Genomic DNA, 17,588 nt, shown 5'->3' with positions numbered 1-17,588 from the left:
CTGCTTGAGCCCAGAAGTTTGAGACCAGCCTGGGTAACATAGAGAGATCTCGTCTCTACAAAATATCAAAACACAAGGCTGGAGGATCATTTGGGTCCAGGAGGTCGAGGCTGCAATGAGCCATGACCACACCACACTGCACTCCCACCTGGGTGCCAGAGTGAGACCTTGCCTCAACGACAAAAAAAGTATACTTTTTAATAGATTTTATGCAAATAGGAATATATGTACATGTGTCCACCTGTTGTTTTGTTTTATCCACCTTTTGTATAAATTAGCTCCAGATAAGTTTTATCTATGATGTAAGGGTAACCAGGAAATGGATACATATGATTCAATTTCAAATTCATTTCTAGCACCTTAACATCTCAAATAATTTAAAACCCAATTATTTAAAGATAAAATGATATGACAGATGAAATTTGCTTCAAAATAATCCAGCACAGGGGGGATATGTGAGGACATGGGTAAAAACAGATTGATAGGATTTAATAATATTGATTCTGGGTAATTGTTATGTGACAGCACATTTTACTATTATCTCTGCTTTCAAATCTATTTGAAAGTTTTCATAAGAAATTTTAAATCCAATTTACTATTACTCCACCGCCAAACATAACTATCACTTTGAATTTGTTTTACTGTGCTCACTTCAGCAACACATAGAGTAAAACTGAATTTGTTTTACCTACATTTCTTTTTTTCCTTTTAGACAGGGTCTCACTGTGTCTCCCAGCTCACTGCAGCCTCAATCTCCCAGGCTCAAGTGACTCTCCCACCTCAGCCTCCCTAGTACCTATCTAGGACTACAGACACACACCACCATAGCCAGCTAATTTTTTTTTTTAAGAGATGGGGGTCTCACTATATTGCCCAGGCTGGTCTCAAACTCCTGGGCTCATGTGATCCTCCCGCCTCGGCCTCCCAAAATGCTGGGATTATAGGCATATGCTATGGTGCCCAGCCTACCTTGCAATTAATGTTTTATATAATATTAGTGCCAACTAATGCTCTTAAAATACAGTGGGGTAAATATCACATTTCTAAACTGTAGGCATAGACTTCAAGAGCTGAAAAAAAACTCAGAGATTATCTAATCTGCTATGCCCATGGTTCACAGTCTGGAGCATGCATCAGAATCACTTAGACGGCCTATTACACACAGACTGCTGGGCCCCACTGTCAAGGTATAGTTAATAGGTTGCTGCTCCTGGTTCCTGGGCCTTACTTTGAGAACCAGTGTTCTAGCTGACCATGCTTTGCCCTGCTCACGCCTCCACAGCAGTGACTCCAATCACCCCACTGAGATGTTCCTATGCTAATGGGCCTTTCTGCTTCTAGACAGCTTGCTAATGGCAAGGGACATTGACTTTCATCCGTGTGTCAGAGCCCAGATTCAGTAAGTATTTAAAAAATAATTCGTTGAATGTATTAAAGAGGGGTACATTTACACAGCACAATAGAAAAAAGCTACTCACTTATAACAAACTGCACACAGTGGTAGTAGCCAAAGGGAGACTAAAAGTCAGCTGAAACCAGAGCAACAAGTAATTGGCAGATTCTAGAAAAATCGAAGCACCGCAGCTCAGATTGAACTTTCCAATCAAATATGGACACTGACGAGCAAAAGCTTGAGGCTCCTTTTCGTCAAATGTGTTACTTAGACCTGAGGAGCTATTAGGCAAGTGTTTTTCATCTCACACACCATCAAAGAAGAGACGCTTTCACACTTATCTTTCAACTCAACGTTTCTCAGGGTCTGGAAAATGTCAACACAGGAAGATAGATTTCCTTCTCCCCATTCACCTCTCTCTTCCTAATGGAGCCCAAAGGAAAGAAAAGGAGGCAATGCACCCTGAAGAGCCTATCTGGAGGGGAGGGTTCTCCAGTGAGGTGCTCTGAATATTGTAACACTCTGCTGTATTCTAAAATATGTTCTATACATAAGCAGAATACGTATTTTAAAAATAAAATACGTTTCTATTACAGCAATGGTTTGCTCTATGATAATGTAGTGGATTTAGTTTTTCTTTTCCTTTTTCCCTTTTTTTTTCTTTTTCATGGAAAATTAAAGCAATTAAAGATTTAGTTCAAGAAAATTAGTTTCTAGGCCAGGCACAGTTGCTCACACCTATAATCTTAGTACTTTGGGAGGCCAAAGCAGGTAGATCATTTGAGCCAGAGAGGCAGAAGTTGAAACACTCCAGCAAGGGAGGGAAAGGAGGGGAAGGAGGGGAAGGAGGGAAGGAGGAGAAGGAGGAGAGGAAGGGGAAGTAGGAGGGGAAGGAAGGGAGGAAGGCAAAAGGGGAGGGGAGAAAGAGAGACAGAAGAAGAAAAGAAAGGAGAGAAAAGAGGTCAGGGTGTGGTGGCTCATGCCTGTAATCCCAGCACTTTGGGAACCTGAGGTGGGCAGATCACTTAAGACCAGGAGATGGAGACCAGCCTGGCCAACATGGTGAAACCTGTTCTCTACTACAAACACAAAAATTAGCCAGGTGTGGTGGCACACACCTGTAGTCCCAGCTACTTGAGATGCTGAGACCAGTAGGTCAAAGCTACCATGTAAGCAACAGAGAGAAACTCTGTCTCAAAATGAAATAAATAAAATATAAAAATAAGAAACATAATAAAATAACAAAATGATACCTAATAAGCATAAGGCTATAAAATAGAATCATAAAAAATATTCAAGTAATCCAAAAACAGTAAAAGAAAGCAAAGAGCAGATGAGGAAAAAAAGAAAATGATAAGATGCTTGATTTAAATCTAATTACATCAATAATCACTTTAAGTATAAATGTCTAAACATCTTGATTAAAATGCAAAGATAGTCACAATGGAAAAAAATATATAATATCCTCCAAGGAGTGGCATCCACTTCTTTAGTGCAGGCTGCATATAGTGACCTCCTTCTTTAAAAAAATGCAGTATAAGGCTGGGCGCGGTGGCTCACGCCTATAATCCCAGCAGTTTGGTAGGCTGAAGTGGGTGGATCACAAGGTCAAGAGATCGAGAACAACCCGGTCAACATGGTGAAACCCCGTCTCTACTAAAAATATAAAAAATTAGCTGGGCATGGTGGCACACGCCTGTAGTCCCAGCTACTCGGGAGGCTGAGGCAGGAGAATTGCTTGAACCCAGAAGGCAGAGGTTGTGGTGAGCCAAGATCATGACATTGCACTCCAGTCTGGGTAACAACAGTGAAACTCCATCTCAAAAAAAGAAAAAAAAAAAGCAGTATAGAAAGGAGAACTGCATCTCAAAAAAAATAAAATAAATTGTAATTTAATTTTTAAAAGTATTTTAAACTGAATAAAAATAAAACCACATCATATCAAAATTTGTGGGATGGCACTAAAGTAGTACTGAGGAATAAATTTAAAGGACTAAACACCGACATCAAAGAAAAAAGTCACAAATCAATGACCTAAGGAAACTAGAATAAGAACAAATTGAACCCAAAAGTAAAGTAGAAGAAAAAATAAAGATAAGGTGAAACTCAATTAAAGGGAAAATGGTATAATATTAAACAATATCAATGAAATCAACAGTTAGTGCATGGAGGTCAATAAAGCTGATACAACTCAAGCCTAGGGCATCTCAACCGTGGCATTGCTAACACTTTGGCTAAATAACTCTACCAAGAGGACCTCACCTATCCATTGTAGGGTATCTAGCAGCATCCTGGACCTCTGCCCACTAGATGCGGGGAATACATGCCTCTTGTTCCTATACCAGACATGGTCTCCAGACACTGCCTCCAAAAATTACCAAATGTTCCTCGCATAGGTGGAGTAAACTTCCACCCATACTTCATACCATAAACAAAAATTAACTCAAAGCAGATGAACCTAAATGTCAAACCAAAACCTACAAATACTTTAGAAAAACATCATAGGAGAAAGCCTTTTTGATTTTGAATGAAGCAGATTTCTTAGATATAATACCACGAATACAATCCACAAGAATAAATTGACAGCCAGGCGCGGTGGCTCACGCCTGTAATCCCAGCACTTTGGGAGGCCGAGGCAGGTGGATCACGAGGTCAACAGATCGAGACCATCCTGGTCAACATGGTGAAACCCTGTCTCTACTAAAAATACAAAAATTAGCTGGACATGGAGGTGCGTGTCTGTAATCCCAGCTACTCAGGAGGCTGAGGCAGGAGAATTGCCTAAACCCAGGAGGCGGAGGTTGCAGTGAGCCGAGATCGCGCCATTGCACTGCAGCCTGGGTAACAAGAGCGAAACTCCGTCTCAATAAAAAATAAAAAAATAAAAAAAAACAAAGAATAAATTGACAAGTTGTACTTCATCAAAATTAAGAACAGTATCCTCAAAAGATATTGTTAAGAGAATGTAATAAACTTGCTATGGTTTAAATGTCCCCTCCAAAACTCTGGTGAAATTTAATTGCCAGTATAAAATTATTAAGAGGCAATACTGTTACAATATTACAGTATTAAGAGATGGAACTTTTTTTTTTTGAGATGGAGTTTTGCTGTTGTGACCCAGACTGGAGTACAATGGCACGATCTTGGCTCACCGCAACCTCCGCCTTCTGGATTCAAGCAATTCTCCTGCCTCAGTCTCCTGAGTAGCTGGGACTACAGGCGCACACCACCATGCCCAGCTAATTTTTGTATTTTTTTAGTAGAGACAGGGTTTCACTTCATTGACCAGGATGGTCTCAATCTCTTGACCTCGTGATCCACCCGCCTCGGCCTCCCAAAGTGCTGGGATTATAGGCGTGAGCCACCGCTTCTGGCCTTTTTTTTTTTAAGATGGAGTTTCACTCTGTTACTCAGGCTGGAGTACAGTGGCGCAATCTCGACTCACTGCAACCTCTGCCTCCCGGGTTCAAAGCGATTCTCCTGCCTCAGCCTCCCTAGTAGCTGGGACTACAGGCATACACCACCACACCCAGTTAATGTTTGTGTTTGTTTTGTTTCTGAGATGGAGTTTCCGCTCTTGTCGCCCAGGCTAGGGTGCAATGGCACAATCTCCGCCTCAGCCTCCCGAGTAGCTGGAATTACAGGCACCTACCACCAAGTCTGGCTAATTTTTTTATTTTTTTGTATTTGTAGTAGAGATGGGGTTTCACCATGTTGGCCAGGCTGATCTCGAACTCCTGGCCTCAGGTAATCCACCCGCCTCAACCTCCCAAAGAGGTGGAACGTTTATCAGGTGATTAGGTTATGAAGGCTCTGCTCTCACTAATGGATTTATGCCATCATTGTAGGAGTGGGTTCCTTATAAAAGAATAAATCAGGCTGAGTGTGGTGGCATGCACCTGGAGTCCCTGCTACTCAGGAGGCTAAGGCAGGAGAATCGCTGGAACCTGGGAGGCAGAGGTTGCAGTGAGCTACGACTGAGCCACTGTATTCCAGTCTGGTCAACAGAGCAAGACTCTGTCTTAAAACATAAAATAGGCTGGGCGCAGTGGCTCATGCCTGTAATCCCAGCACTTTCAGAGGCCAAGGTGGGCAGAGCACTTAAGGCCAGGAGTTCAAAACCAGCCTGGCAACACAATGAAACCCTGTCATACAAAAAAAAAAAAAGTCAGTGTGGTGACATACATCTGTAATCCCAGCTACTCAGGAGGCTGGGTACAAGAATCGCTGGAACCCGGGAGACAGGTTGCAACGAGCCGAGATTGTGTCACTGCAATCCAGCCTGGGTGACAGAGTGAGACTGTGTCTTAAATAAAAAAATAAGAAAATAAAAAGAATAAATCAGCTTCATTTTGCATCTTTCTCACCCTCTCTTTGCCCTCTGTCATGTAGTGATACAGCAAAAATGCTCTCACCAGATGTCGCCCCCTCCTCAATCTTAGACTTCCCAGATTCCAGAACCATGAGCCAATAAATTTCTCTTCATTATAAATTACCCAATCTGTGCTATTCTGTAATGGCAGCACAAAATGGACTAAGACAAGACTGAATGCAAATATTTGCAAATCTTATACCTGATAAATAACTTGTACCCAGAATACACAAAGAACTCCCAAAACTCAATAATAAGGAAACCACAAGAAAATGGGCAAACAAGTTGAGTAGACACTTCAACAAAGAAGATATGCATGGTAAATAAGTATATGAAACAGTGCTCAATGTCATTAGCCATCAGGGAAACAAATTAAAACCACAATGAGGTACCACTACACACCCAAAAGAATGCTATGAAAGCCTGACCACCCCAATTGTTTGCAAGGATTTGGAGCAACTGAAACCCTCACAGACTATTTTGGTTATATTATATAACCACTTTGGAAAAGTACAGTTTTAGAAAAGTTAAACATATACCTACCATAGAATCTAGTCATTCTACTCCTAGATATCTACCCAGGGGAAATGAAAGATATGCATACAAAGACTGTGTATAATGTTCATGGCAGTTTTGGTTTTAATAGTCCAAAACCAGAAACAACCCAAACGTCTGTCGACGGGTGAAAAGATAAATGAACTGTCTATCTAGTAACAATGTTGTACTACTTAACAATAAAAAGGAATCAACTATTAATACAATATGGGTGAGTCTCAAAAGAATTATGCTAAGCAAAAGCTAGGCAAAGAAGAGAACTTATTACATGATTCCATGTACATAAAATTCTAAAAATGCAAACTAATTCACAGAGTCAGAAAGTTATCTATCATTGGTTATATGAGGAAGGGGGATTTACGGTACAGCAAGGGGCTAGAGGGAGGCAGTTTCACAGGTCTATACATAAGTCAAAAACTTCTCAGCCAGGTTCAGTGGCTCACACCGGTAATCCCAACACTTTGGAAAGCTAAGGCAGACGGATCACAAGGTAAGGAGATCGAGACCATCCTGGCTAACCCAGTGAAACCCTGTTTCTCTAAAAATACAAAAACTTAGCTGGGCATGGTGGTGCATGCCTATAATCCAAGCCACTTGGGAGGCTGAGGCAGGAGAACTGCTTGAACCCAGGAGGTGGAGGTTGCAGGGAGCTGAGATTGAGCCACTGCACTCTAGCCTGGGCAACAGAGTGAGACTCCATCTCCCCTCCCCCAAAAAAAAACCTTCTCCAACGTAAACATGAGGCCAGGTGCAGGCTCATGACTGTAATCCAGCACTTTGGGAAGCTGAGGTGAGAGGATCACTTGAGGCCAGGAGTTAGGAGACCAGCCTAGGCAACATGGTGAGACCTCTTCTCCACAAAACATTTAAAAATTGGGCCGGTGTGGTGGCTCAAGCCTGTAATCCCAGCACTTTGGGAGGCCAAGGTGGGTGGATCACAAGGTCAAGAGATCAAGACCAGCCTGGTCAACATGGTGAAACCCCGTCTCTACTGAAAATACAAAAAAAACAAAAAATTTAGCTGGGCATGGTGGCGCATGCCTGTAGTCCCAGCTACTCAGGAGGCTGAGGCAGGAGAATTGTGTGAACCCAGAAGGTGGAGGTTCCAGTGAGCCGATATCGTACCATTACACTCCAGCCTGGGTAACAAGGGCGAAACTCTGTCTCAAAAAAAAAAAAAAAAAAATTTTAAATTACCCAGGTATGGTAGTGAGTACCTGCAGTCTATTACTCAGGAGGCTGGGCCCAGGAGGTAGAGACTACAGTGAGCCATGATCGCAGCACTGCATTCCAGCCTGGGTGATAGAATGAGACCTTATCTCAAAAAATAAAATAAAATAAAATAATAAAATAAGTGACTTTACACTATTCCAGACATAATCCTTGATGAAAGTAGTAAAGGGGCATATGACACAGTTCCTTTGTACCTGTGAAAGCAAGTATTTTGTCTTTAAAAAGAAAAGAAAAGCCGGGCACGGTGGCTCACACCTGTAATCCCAGCACTTTGGGAGGCCAAGGAGTGTGGATCACGAGGTCAGTAGTTCAAGACCAGCCTGGCAAAGATGGTAAAACTCCATCTTTACTAAAAATACAAAAAATTAACTGGGCATGGTGGCACACACCTGTAACTGTAGCTACTCAGGAGGCTGAGGCAGAGAATTGTTTAAACCTCGGACGCGGAGGCTACAGTGACCTGAAACTGCACCACTGCACTCTAGCCTGGGTGATACAGCGAGACTCCATCTCAAAACAAAAAAAAAAAAGTGAATAGGGCCAGGCACGGTGGCTCAAGCCTGTAATCCCAGCACTTTGGGAGGCCGAGGCAGGTGGATCACGAGGTCAAGAGATCGAGACCATCCTGGTCAACATGGTGAAACCCCGTCTCTACTAAAAATACAAAAAAATTAGCTAGGCATGGTGGCACGTGCCTGTAATCCCACCTACTCAGGAGGCTGAGGCAGGAGAATTGACTGAACCCAGGAGGCAGAGGTTGCAGTGAGCCAAGATCGCACCATTGCACTCCAGCCTGGGTAACAAGAGCGAAACTCCGTCTCGAAAAAAAGAAAAAAAAAAAAAAGTGAATATACCGTAAACACTCAGAGTAGGCTATTGCATTTAATATTATTTCTTAACTAAGATGTTGCCAATCTGAAATATTTCATAATTTAAAAAAAGGAAAAATGGTTTTACTGTTTCCAATTTAGCCTGCCCCACTCCCAGGCAGGATGAGGTGCTTCCCTCCTCTCGCAGCCCACAGGAGCACGTGTGTATACTGCAATAGCTTGTCTTCCCACTAGACTAATAGCTTTGTCAGGATAGGGACTAGGTCTTTTGATCTTGACATAGTGGTTAAATACAGGTCCTTTAGAGTCTGCAAGCCTGCCTTTACATTCTAGGCTCTGCCATTCACCCATAGCATAATCTCGGGAAGTTATTCAATCTCCTGATGCCCAGTTTTTTAAACCACAAAATGGGCTAATAGGTTATATGTGAGAATTCAATGTTAATTTCTCCAGAAAGGCCCTCCATGATCTGTCACCTGACTTCCACTCTGTCATTAGTCCCACCCTCCCTTGACTAGACAGTGCTCAGCCACAGTGACCTCTCAGTTCCAACAAATCCATACACCGCCAAGCTCTTTCCTGCCTCAAGGCCTCTGAGCATGCTATCTCTCTGTCTGATCTTCTTCCATGCCTGTCTCCTCTCTACAACCTCTTATGCCACAACAACATGGCTAGCTCCTTCTCATCTTCAAGCTCAGTTAAACATCACTTCCACTGAGAGGCCTTCTCACCAGTATTATAGGAAGCCTCAGTTATTCTGTCTCAGTATTCTGTTGTACCCTTCTTTCCACTCAACATTCATTCAAGTTATTGCCAATTACTGTTCCAGATTCTGAAGTTACAACCGTGAATAAAACAGCTTTAATGCAGGTCTGAAGGAGGATACAATCTCCTGAAGATGACAGACAATAAACAAGCCACATATTATATGGTAGACAGCCATGAAGGCTATGGAGGAAAAACAGTAACTTATGAAAGGAGGAATGGGAGTTGCGAGAGTGGTTGTGATTTTAAATTTGGGGGTTAGTGAAGGCTCACTGATGAAAATAACATCAAGTAAAGAAGTGAAGGGGGTCAGGTCAACAGGGAACCATGAGAGATACAGGCCAGGGGGTCATTCAAGTCCAAAAGCCCTCATGCAGCAAGACAGCTAGTTTGTCTGTAGACACTCAGAGCAGCAGATAAGATAGGAAGGTAACAGCACAGAAAAGAAAGGAAACCAAAAGAGGTATGCTCTGGAAGCCACTGTCAGGTCTTTGGCCATTCAGTCAGAGACATGAGAAGTCATGGAGGGTTTGAATAGAAGAATGATGTGATATGATTTACCTTTCAAAACCTGTGATTAGTTTAGCAATATGTTTTATTTCCTGCCTATATTCCTCACCTAGATAAGGGCAGGAACCACGGCTGTCTTGTGCACCACTATCACCCTGGCAGCTAGCACAATACATTGTGGGTACTCAATAAATATTTACAGATGAAAAAGGGAAAAAGGTAATCTATGTAAAGTATCTGCTGGTACAAAATAAGCATTCTATAAGGGTAACTATTATCATTATTTAGATCCCCAGAAGCCAGCACAGTGGCTGGTATGTGTAGGAATTTATTTGAGTAAATGAATAAATAACTTTGTGAAATTATTGAAAATATATATTTAAAACATATAAGTAATGAAAAATATAATAATGAAAAATGAGGCCAGGCACAGTGGCTCACACCTGTAATCCTAGCACTTCGGGAGTCTGAGGTGGGTGGATCATGAGGTCAGGAGATCGAGACCATCCTGGCCAACATGGTAAAACCCCATCTCCACTAAAAATACCAAAAATTAACTGGGCATGGTGATGCATGCCTGTAGTCCCAGCTACACAGGAGGCTGAGGCAGGAGAGTCACTCGAACCTGGGAGGCAGAGGTTGCAGTGAGCCGAGATCAGGCCACTGCACTACAGTCTGGTGACAGAGTGGGACTCCGTCTCAAAAAAGAAAAAGAAAAGAAAAATGAGTAAATTGCTTTTCACCCATTCCCTTACTTATTAAAATGTGATTCATTCTGTTTTTAAATTTTACATTAACTCTCACCTTACGCTAGTGAAAGCACTACTCAGAATGACCTCATTGTGACTCAGTTCTTTAAACAACCTTCAATATCCTACAACACAACACGAATCCACTGAAATGCTTTAAAAAATTTTAATTGGGTAGATTTATTCACATGATTTTTCAAACAATTTTAAGGCTAGCTGTGGTTTCTTTTAAAATTCAGGTAAAGCTTTGTTAATTCAAACATATGGACGAAGACCTAAAACATTTCCACTTCTTATTCTGCTATCTCCAGTCTTCACCACAAAAAAAACTTAATGAGGATTACACCTGTTCCCACCGCCCCAGGGGGCTGGCCAGGCTAAAGCAGTTCAGTAATTATCTCAGGAAAAGCCCTCGAGAGTCTCCATAGCTTTCCAGAAAGACAACTTAGAGAAGGAGTCATGCATTAAAGCATGAAAACACACCAAATATTCCATTCCATAAAAGCTGAACGCTCTCCCCTGAACCTGTTTACAATGTCTCAGTGGCAAGTACTGGAGTGCTGAGAAGGCCAGGTGTGGCCCGGCGTGGTTTCATTGTATTCCCCACCTCTAAAAGTGATCGAACCCATCCTAGCATGGCCGCATAGTATCTGCAACGAAGCCTTCGGAACTTTTAGAAAAGCAGACGAAAGTTGCTTCAAATCAAAGAAACTCAAAAAAAGAAAGAAAAAAAAAGGCGACGCCAAGAATGGAGCCGCGCGAAAGAACCCTCACGGATTGGCTCCGACTTGCCGGTGCTTGTACACAATCGCGCCTGCGGCGTCCAGCTCAGACGCTCCCTTTCACGGAGGGAGAAACAACTTTCGGAAACAGCAGGCATCCCCAAACGCGAATGCTACCCAGGACTTCTCAGCCTCCATCACATCAGGCGCTAACGTTCCCAGCAGCCCTAATGCCATACAGCCCCCGCCCCGCCCTTTTGGACAGAAGAAAAATAACCTAAGGAGGAGAAGGTGCCACCGTCAGACCCTAAAGGCAATTTCAGACAACAAAGACCCCAAGCAATCAAAATGGAATTATAATCCCGGGCGTCTGAGAGCCCCCGCCCCCGCGGAGGCGCTAGGCTGTCCCGTCCGCCGCCGCCCCTCCAGTGCCCGGTCCGTCCGTCCCCGTGCCCCCTCCAGCCCGGGTGCGCCCCGGCCCGCGGGTTCCCGAGTCCCCCCGGCGAGCCCCGCACCGCCCACGATCCTGCAATCTCTGCGCCGCAGCTGTCCGCCTTCCAGCTCACGCAGCATTCAAAATCTTTCCCGCCCAGGCATGACGCGAGGAATGAAAACAATCAGCAGCCACCGAGCGCCTGGGCCTGGGCCGGGGAGGGGGCGGCCGGGGCACCCGGGCACAGCCTCCCGCGCAGCGCCTGCCCGAGTCGGGCAGACCGGCGGGCTGGGGCCCGGAGGTGACACAAAGAACCCGGAGAGACTAACGCCACCCGCTGGAGCTCGCTCCAATCCCCGGAGCGCCCCGCCCGCTGACAAGTTTGCGGCGCCCTCCACGCACCCCGCTCTCCCCACCCGAGCAAAGTTTCCCGTGGCCCGGCTCGGACCCCGGCATCTGGTCTGTTCCCGACTCCCGCCGCCCCCGCCCCCGGCTCGGGGATCTTTCACTCCCTCGCCCCCGCCCCTTCCCCTCCCTCCCGCTCTCTTCTGGGCGCACCGGGGTACTGGGGCCCCGCGGCCGCGCTCACTCACCTTTCGCCCGGCCGAGGGGCGAGGGCGCGGGCCGGGGCCGCTCGAGGTCGGCGCCCCGCTTGCCTGGCTCCCTGGATCGCGCCTTTTCCTCGCTCTCCCTCTCGCTTTCTCAGGTCGGGCCGAAGGCTCTGGGCGCAGCTGAGCGCGCTCCGCTCCTTGGCGCTCGGAAAGCGGCAAACCACGCCCCGCGCCTTCCCCGCCCGCCGCCCGCCGCCGAGTCCCGCGCTCGCCACTCGGCGGCCAGTGTGGAGCGCGCCCGCCAGCGCGGGGCGGAGCAGCAGGCCCCGCCGCAGCCCCGGGGCGGGCAACTTTCTCCCTGTGTTTTGGGACATCAGAGGTGGTGTGAGGAGAGACCACCTCGCAATGCAGGTTCATGGCCCTTTTCTTACACGGGGCTGGGGGACCAGGGGTCACAAACTCCCCCAGAAAGCTTTTCTGGACTGTTTCAGCAGGGGTTTTCTCCAACGCCCGTAGATTCCTGGGTCTTGGAAGTGTGAGTAAGAGAGCAGATCTGCGATTAGCTACCGGGCAGTGAACAACTCATTTCACCCCGTGGGCTGTTTGTAACACCAGGGATTTGGATTCGAAGGCCTTTAAAATCTGCATCCGTATTTCGTAGTGTGGTCCGGACCTCTGGAGAGAAGGGGAGACTCTTGTTAACAATGCAGATGACCGGGTCCCTCCCCCCGCTTGGATGAGGGGAAGTGGAGAGCTGCCTCAGTCGTCTGACGCGACAGACAACATCCAGGTCTGAAAACTCACTGCGAACTACATCCTTGGAACTGCGTCTTGCATGCAGATGGCTGTTTGATTTAACAGCAATACTCAATCCCTTTCGACTCAGGATGTCGTTTGACTCCCACTTACCTCTTGCGCTGCTATTTACAGTATTACTAAGGCACTTAAAGTTCCAAATAAAAGGCGCACCTCACTATTATCACATCAAGGAGCAGTGACTTTTCAGTACTTCTTTATTGTTTCTATCACAATCAGATTTAACTTATTTTATTTTTTAGACAGGGTCTCACTCTGTTGCCCAGGCTAGAGTACAGTGGCGCGATCTCAACTCACTGCAGCCTCTACCTCCCGGTGTCAAGCGATCCTCCAGCCTCACCGCTCCCCCAACACACAGCTTCTCGCTCCCGCCACACACCGTCTTTAGTAGCTGGGACCACAAGCACACAGCACTACACCAGTAATTTGTGTATTTTTTTAGAGACGGGGTTTGGCCATGTTGCCCAAGCTGATCTCAAACTCCTAGCCCCAAGTGATCCTCCCACCTCAGCCTCCCAAAGTGCTAAGATTACAGGCATAAGCCACTGCATCGGCCTTAACTTTTCTGAAAACTGCAAGTTCATATATATGTCTGTGGCAACAGAATCTTGCCTGAATTACTGAAATGTCTCAAAGTAGATGGCAAATAACAGAAATTAGAGGTTTGATAATGCATTCAGCTAACATATATTAATGGGAAAATTAGTTTTAAATTGTACCCACGATTTGGAACGATTGTTTCAAAAACAGTTACCTCTGTGACTACCAGGATGATTCAGGCAAATTATTTGTTTTTTTGTTTTTGTTTTTGTTTTTGTTTTATTTTTAAAGATGGGGTTTCACCATGATGGCTAGGCTGGTCTTGAAATCCTGACCTCAGGTGATCCACCCACCTCAGGCCCCCAAAGTGCTAGGATTACAGGCGTGAGCCACCGCGCCTGGCCCCAGGCAAATTATTTGAAATGCATGTTTTATTAATTGTCACTAGCTCAACTCTTCACAAATGCAGAGTTCCTTGTATTCCTAGATTGTACTTCCAATGATATCACTTCTCAGACTACCTAGCTTTGCATTATTTATTAACAATGGCTTGAGTCACAACAAAAGTCTACAAAGGAAGAACAACTTTCTGGTCCTATGCTGTCTTTTCATAAAACCACTTTGCTTGATGGGATGGATAGTTGCAAGCCAGAGAGCCAATTTTAGAGAGAAGTTGGGCTCGGAGATTTGTGGACCTGTCTACAAAACATTGCTATTTTTCCCCTCTCTGTTCTATTCATTCTATTAATTTCCATTCTGTGTCTATTGCTTTCTTTACAGTAAATCTTGCAAAAATCATAATGGCAACAGTCTCTGGGAAAAATGTTCTAATTTCCTAGTCAGGCATCTATGTTACAAGCCCTTGTTGATGTGAAAGGACTATTGTTCCTTGTTGTCTAGTATATTTTAAAGAGTCCAGAATACAATGTCTCAAAATGTTTTTAGGTGTCTCTAATTAGAGCGTTTTAATTACCTGCAGTGTCTCTTAGCAATCCCAGTTTGGATATTAAATTAACACCTACTTTTAAATCAGCAGATTACTAATGACAAGTGCAATGAAACAGATCCTCTGTACTTTGAAGTGCAAATCAAATGTAATGTTAAGCCAAACAGAGACACACCTAGTTCTCTTAAAACACAACCCTGAGCCTATAAACAGATGGCTCATATGGTTACATCTCTGACTAGGAAATAGTAAGAGTTGCCACAAACCCAGCCATGCATACACTTTCCCATAGTATGACAACATGTATGTTGTCGGCCTGGCATAGTGGCTTGACCTGTAATCCCAGCACTTTGGGAGGCAGAGGTGGGTGGATCACATGAGGTCAGGAGTTCAACACCAGTCTGGTCAACATGGTGAAACCCCATCTCTACTAAAAAAAATACAAAACTTAGCCAGACTTGGTGGCTCATGCCTGTAAACCCAGCTACTTGGGAGGCTGAGGCAGGAGAATCCCTTGAACCTGGCAGGCAAAGGTTGTAGTAAGCTGAGATTGTGCCATTGAACTCCAGCCTAGGCAACAAGAGCAAAACTCTGTCTCAAAAGACAAACAAGCAAAATAAAATAAAATAGTACGTCGTCATATTATACCCCATGCCCCAGCAAGCCTCTGTATCTTATAACAAACGATCTGTTGGGCTCAACAGCCTACCTGAGCAACTTTGCTAACTCCAGCTGTAGTAAACATAAGTTTTGCAAGTTGCTCAAAATGAAAGCACATCTGTGACTTGGTACACAAACATGCTACGGCACATGGGTGACAATACTGAAGTAGACATTCCACATATACTTGCACAGGGTACTGAGCAGGTCAACCAAGAGTCACTACAAAAATCATGGTCTAAGGAACTCAAGAGAGCTGGGCATCCTCGTGCTATTAAAGAAATGCTAAATTTGCCACTCTAAGTTAGCCAGCAACTCCTCTCTGTCGCCTGATCTCATGGCACAAGTGTTAATATTTATATTTCTGCATCCCACCCTCAGCTATGAGTTCTGTGTATTTATCCCTGCATATAGAGTGCCTAAACAAGAATGGTAACAGATTTTATCTTGGGAGCTAATTCCAGTCATACTTGGGTGCCATGTTTAAAAAAAAGTGTAGGTCGGCCGAGCACGGTGGCTCATGCCTGTAATCCAAGCGCTTTGAAGGCCAAGGCGGGTGGATCACCTGAGGTCGGGAGTTCAAGACCAGCCTGACCAACATGGTGAAACCCCGTCTTTAAAAAAAAAAAAAATTGTGGGTCATTGACCTGGTGTGGTGGCTCAAGCCTGTAATCCCAGCACTTTGGGAGGTCAAGGCAAGTGGATCATGAGGTCAGGGGTTTGAGACCATGCTGGCCAACATGGTGAAACATGTCTCTACTAAAATAAAATAAAGTAAATTAGCCAGGCATGGTGGCACGCACCGGTAGCCCCAGCTACTCCGGAGGTTAAGGCAGGAGAATCACTTGAACCTAGGAGGCAAAGGTTGCAGTGAGCTGAGATTGCACCACTGCACTCCAGCCTGGCGACAGAGCTAGGCTCTGTCTCAAAAAAAAAAAAAAAAGAAAGAAAGAAAGAAAAGAAAAGAAATTGTGGGGCTCCAACTAGATTTGGCAAGAAAGTGTACAAGTTGATTAATGACTGATTCTCTGCCATGGGCACAGAGGATGGTAGTGTGACAATGGTATCGTGTATTTGTCAACCCTGATGGTAATAGGAGATAATAAGATAATAATGTTAAGTGGCTTGCCAGATGGATAAGTGAATTTTTAAACAACGCAAAGTATTTTTATCTAAAGAAGCAGGTACGATATTCCTTAATCTGAGGCAAGGTAAGACCATCTTATTACTTACTCCTATTATATTACAATGTTACTAAAAAAGACAAAAGGAGATTAACTAGTGCTAAACACTCCTTGTTATGCTATCTCTGCCTAACTTAAGGAACAATTTTTGGCTACAGTATGTTTTACCACTTTGGGAGCCCTTGTTTAAACCTGGATGAAAATAGCTAGCCGGCAAAACAGCTCGGTTTTTCTTTGTCCAAGAGTGCAATCACACCCTGCAAAGGCCAGAGCTCCTTATCTCACCCTGGTCTTGTTTCCTGTCAAACTTGGAAACTAACAGAAATAAATGTTGGCTAATTGCTCCCTTGACTAATGTGTTCTTTCTGACCATCATCCTAATAAAAGTAGAAAGTTGCATCCAACAAGATGCAAGTTGGTACTGCCAGTTGAACTAGAGTCCAACAATAGAGATTGAGAAAAAATTAAAAAGGACTATGCCATGATTCAGTGGAACTGTGTATGTGAAGTGCTGAGCGTGGAGGCTGGCGGGCTGTGACCACTAAACAAATGATAGCTGTCATTACTGCAATTATTTCAGTCAGTAACTTTGGGGCTTGGAAGAGTATTATTTCAAAAGCACTTATTGAATAGGTCAATTGAAATATCAGATTTTTAAAATTCCATGACTGACATCAGTTTACACAGGAGAAGACTGAAACCTTAAAGTATTTGCCTAATAAAACTAGTAGTGTCTGTCCCTGAATTAGAACCTGGACATGTTTTTAACAGAAATAAATGCATCATTTAAAGAAATCCTTTTGTATGTCTAGTTTGCTTTACCTCAAATGCAAAGTGATAGATTAATCATACTGCTCAGTTCACAATAAAAATAAGAGGCATGAACATGTCTCTTTCAGTCTACGACAGGTCTGACCAGCCAAATTTAGCAAGGATATAGAAAACTTAAACAATATATTAATAATAAATAAGGTAGACCTTGGCTGGTCTGAGTGCAGTGATGTTTACTACTAATTGATCACAACCAGTTATAGATTTATTTGTTCCTTCTTCACTCCCACTGCTTCACTTGATAAACCTTTAATAATAAATAAAAAAAAACAAGGCAGACCTCCTGGATATCATATATATTGAACTTTACACCTCAAAAATAGAGAATAGGCCAGATGAGGTAGCTCATGCCTGTAATCCCAGCTACTCAGGAGGCTGAGGCAGGAGAATTGCCTGAACCCAGGAGGTGGAGGACGAGATCCCACCATTGCACTCCGGCCTGGGTAACAAGAGTGAAACTCCATCTCAAAAAAAAAAAAAAAATATATATATATATAT

General features: G+C 44.1%; 1 protein-coding gene across 6 annotated transcripts in view; it reads right to left on the bottom strand.

Moving 5' to 3' along the window:
- SYNE2 (spectrin repeat containing nuclear envelope protein 2) overlaps positions 1-12,342 on the bottom strand; it is a 378,817-nt gene extending 366,475 nt beyond the window's left edge. For all 6 annotated transcript variants that reach the window (XM_035260694.3, XM_035260695.3, XM_035260693.3 and 3 more), the window contains exon 1: positions 12,156-12,342. The gene's annotated coding sequence lies outside the window, so the exon portion shown is untranslated. The remainder of the gene's footprint in view (positions 1-12,155) is intronic.
- Between the last annotated feature and the right edge of the window lie 5,246 nt (positions 12,343-17,588).

Source organism: Callithrix jacchus, chromosome 8 (assembly GCF_049354715.1).
Source record: "Callithrix jacchus isolate 240 chromosome 8, calJac240_pri, whole genome shotgun sequence".
NCBI classification, from domain to species: Eukaryota; Metazoa; Chordata; class Mammalia; order Primates; family Cebidae; genus Callithrix; species Callithrix jacchus.
Note: the sequence above shows the minus strand (reverse complement) of the source record. Positions and strands in the feature narration are given on the sequence as shown.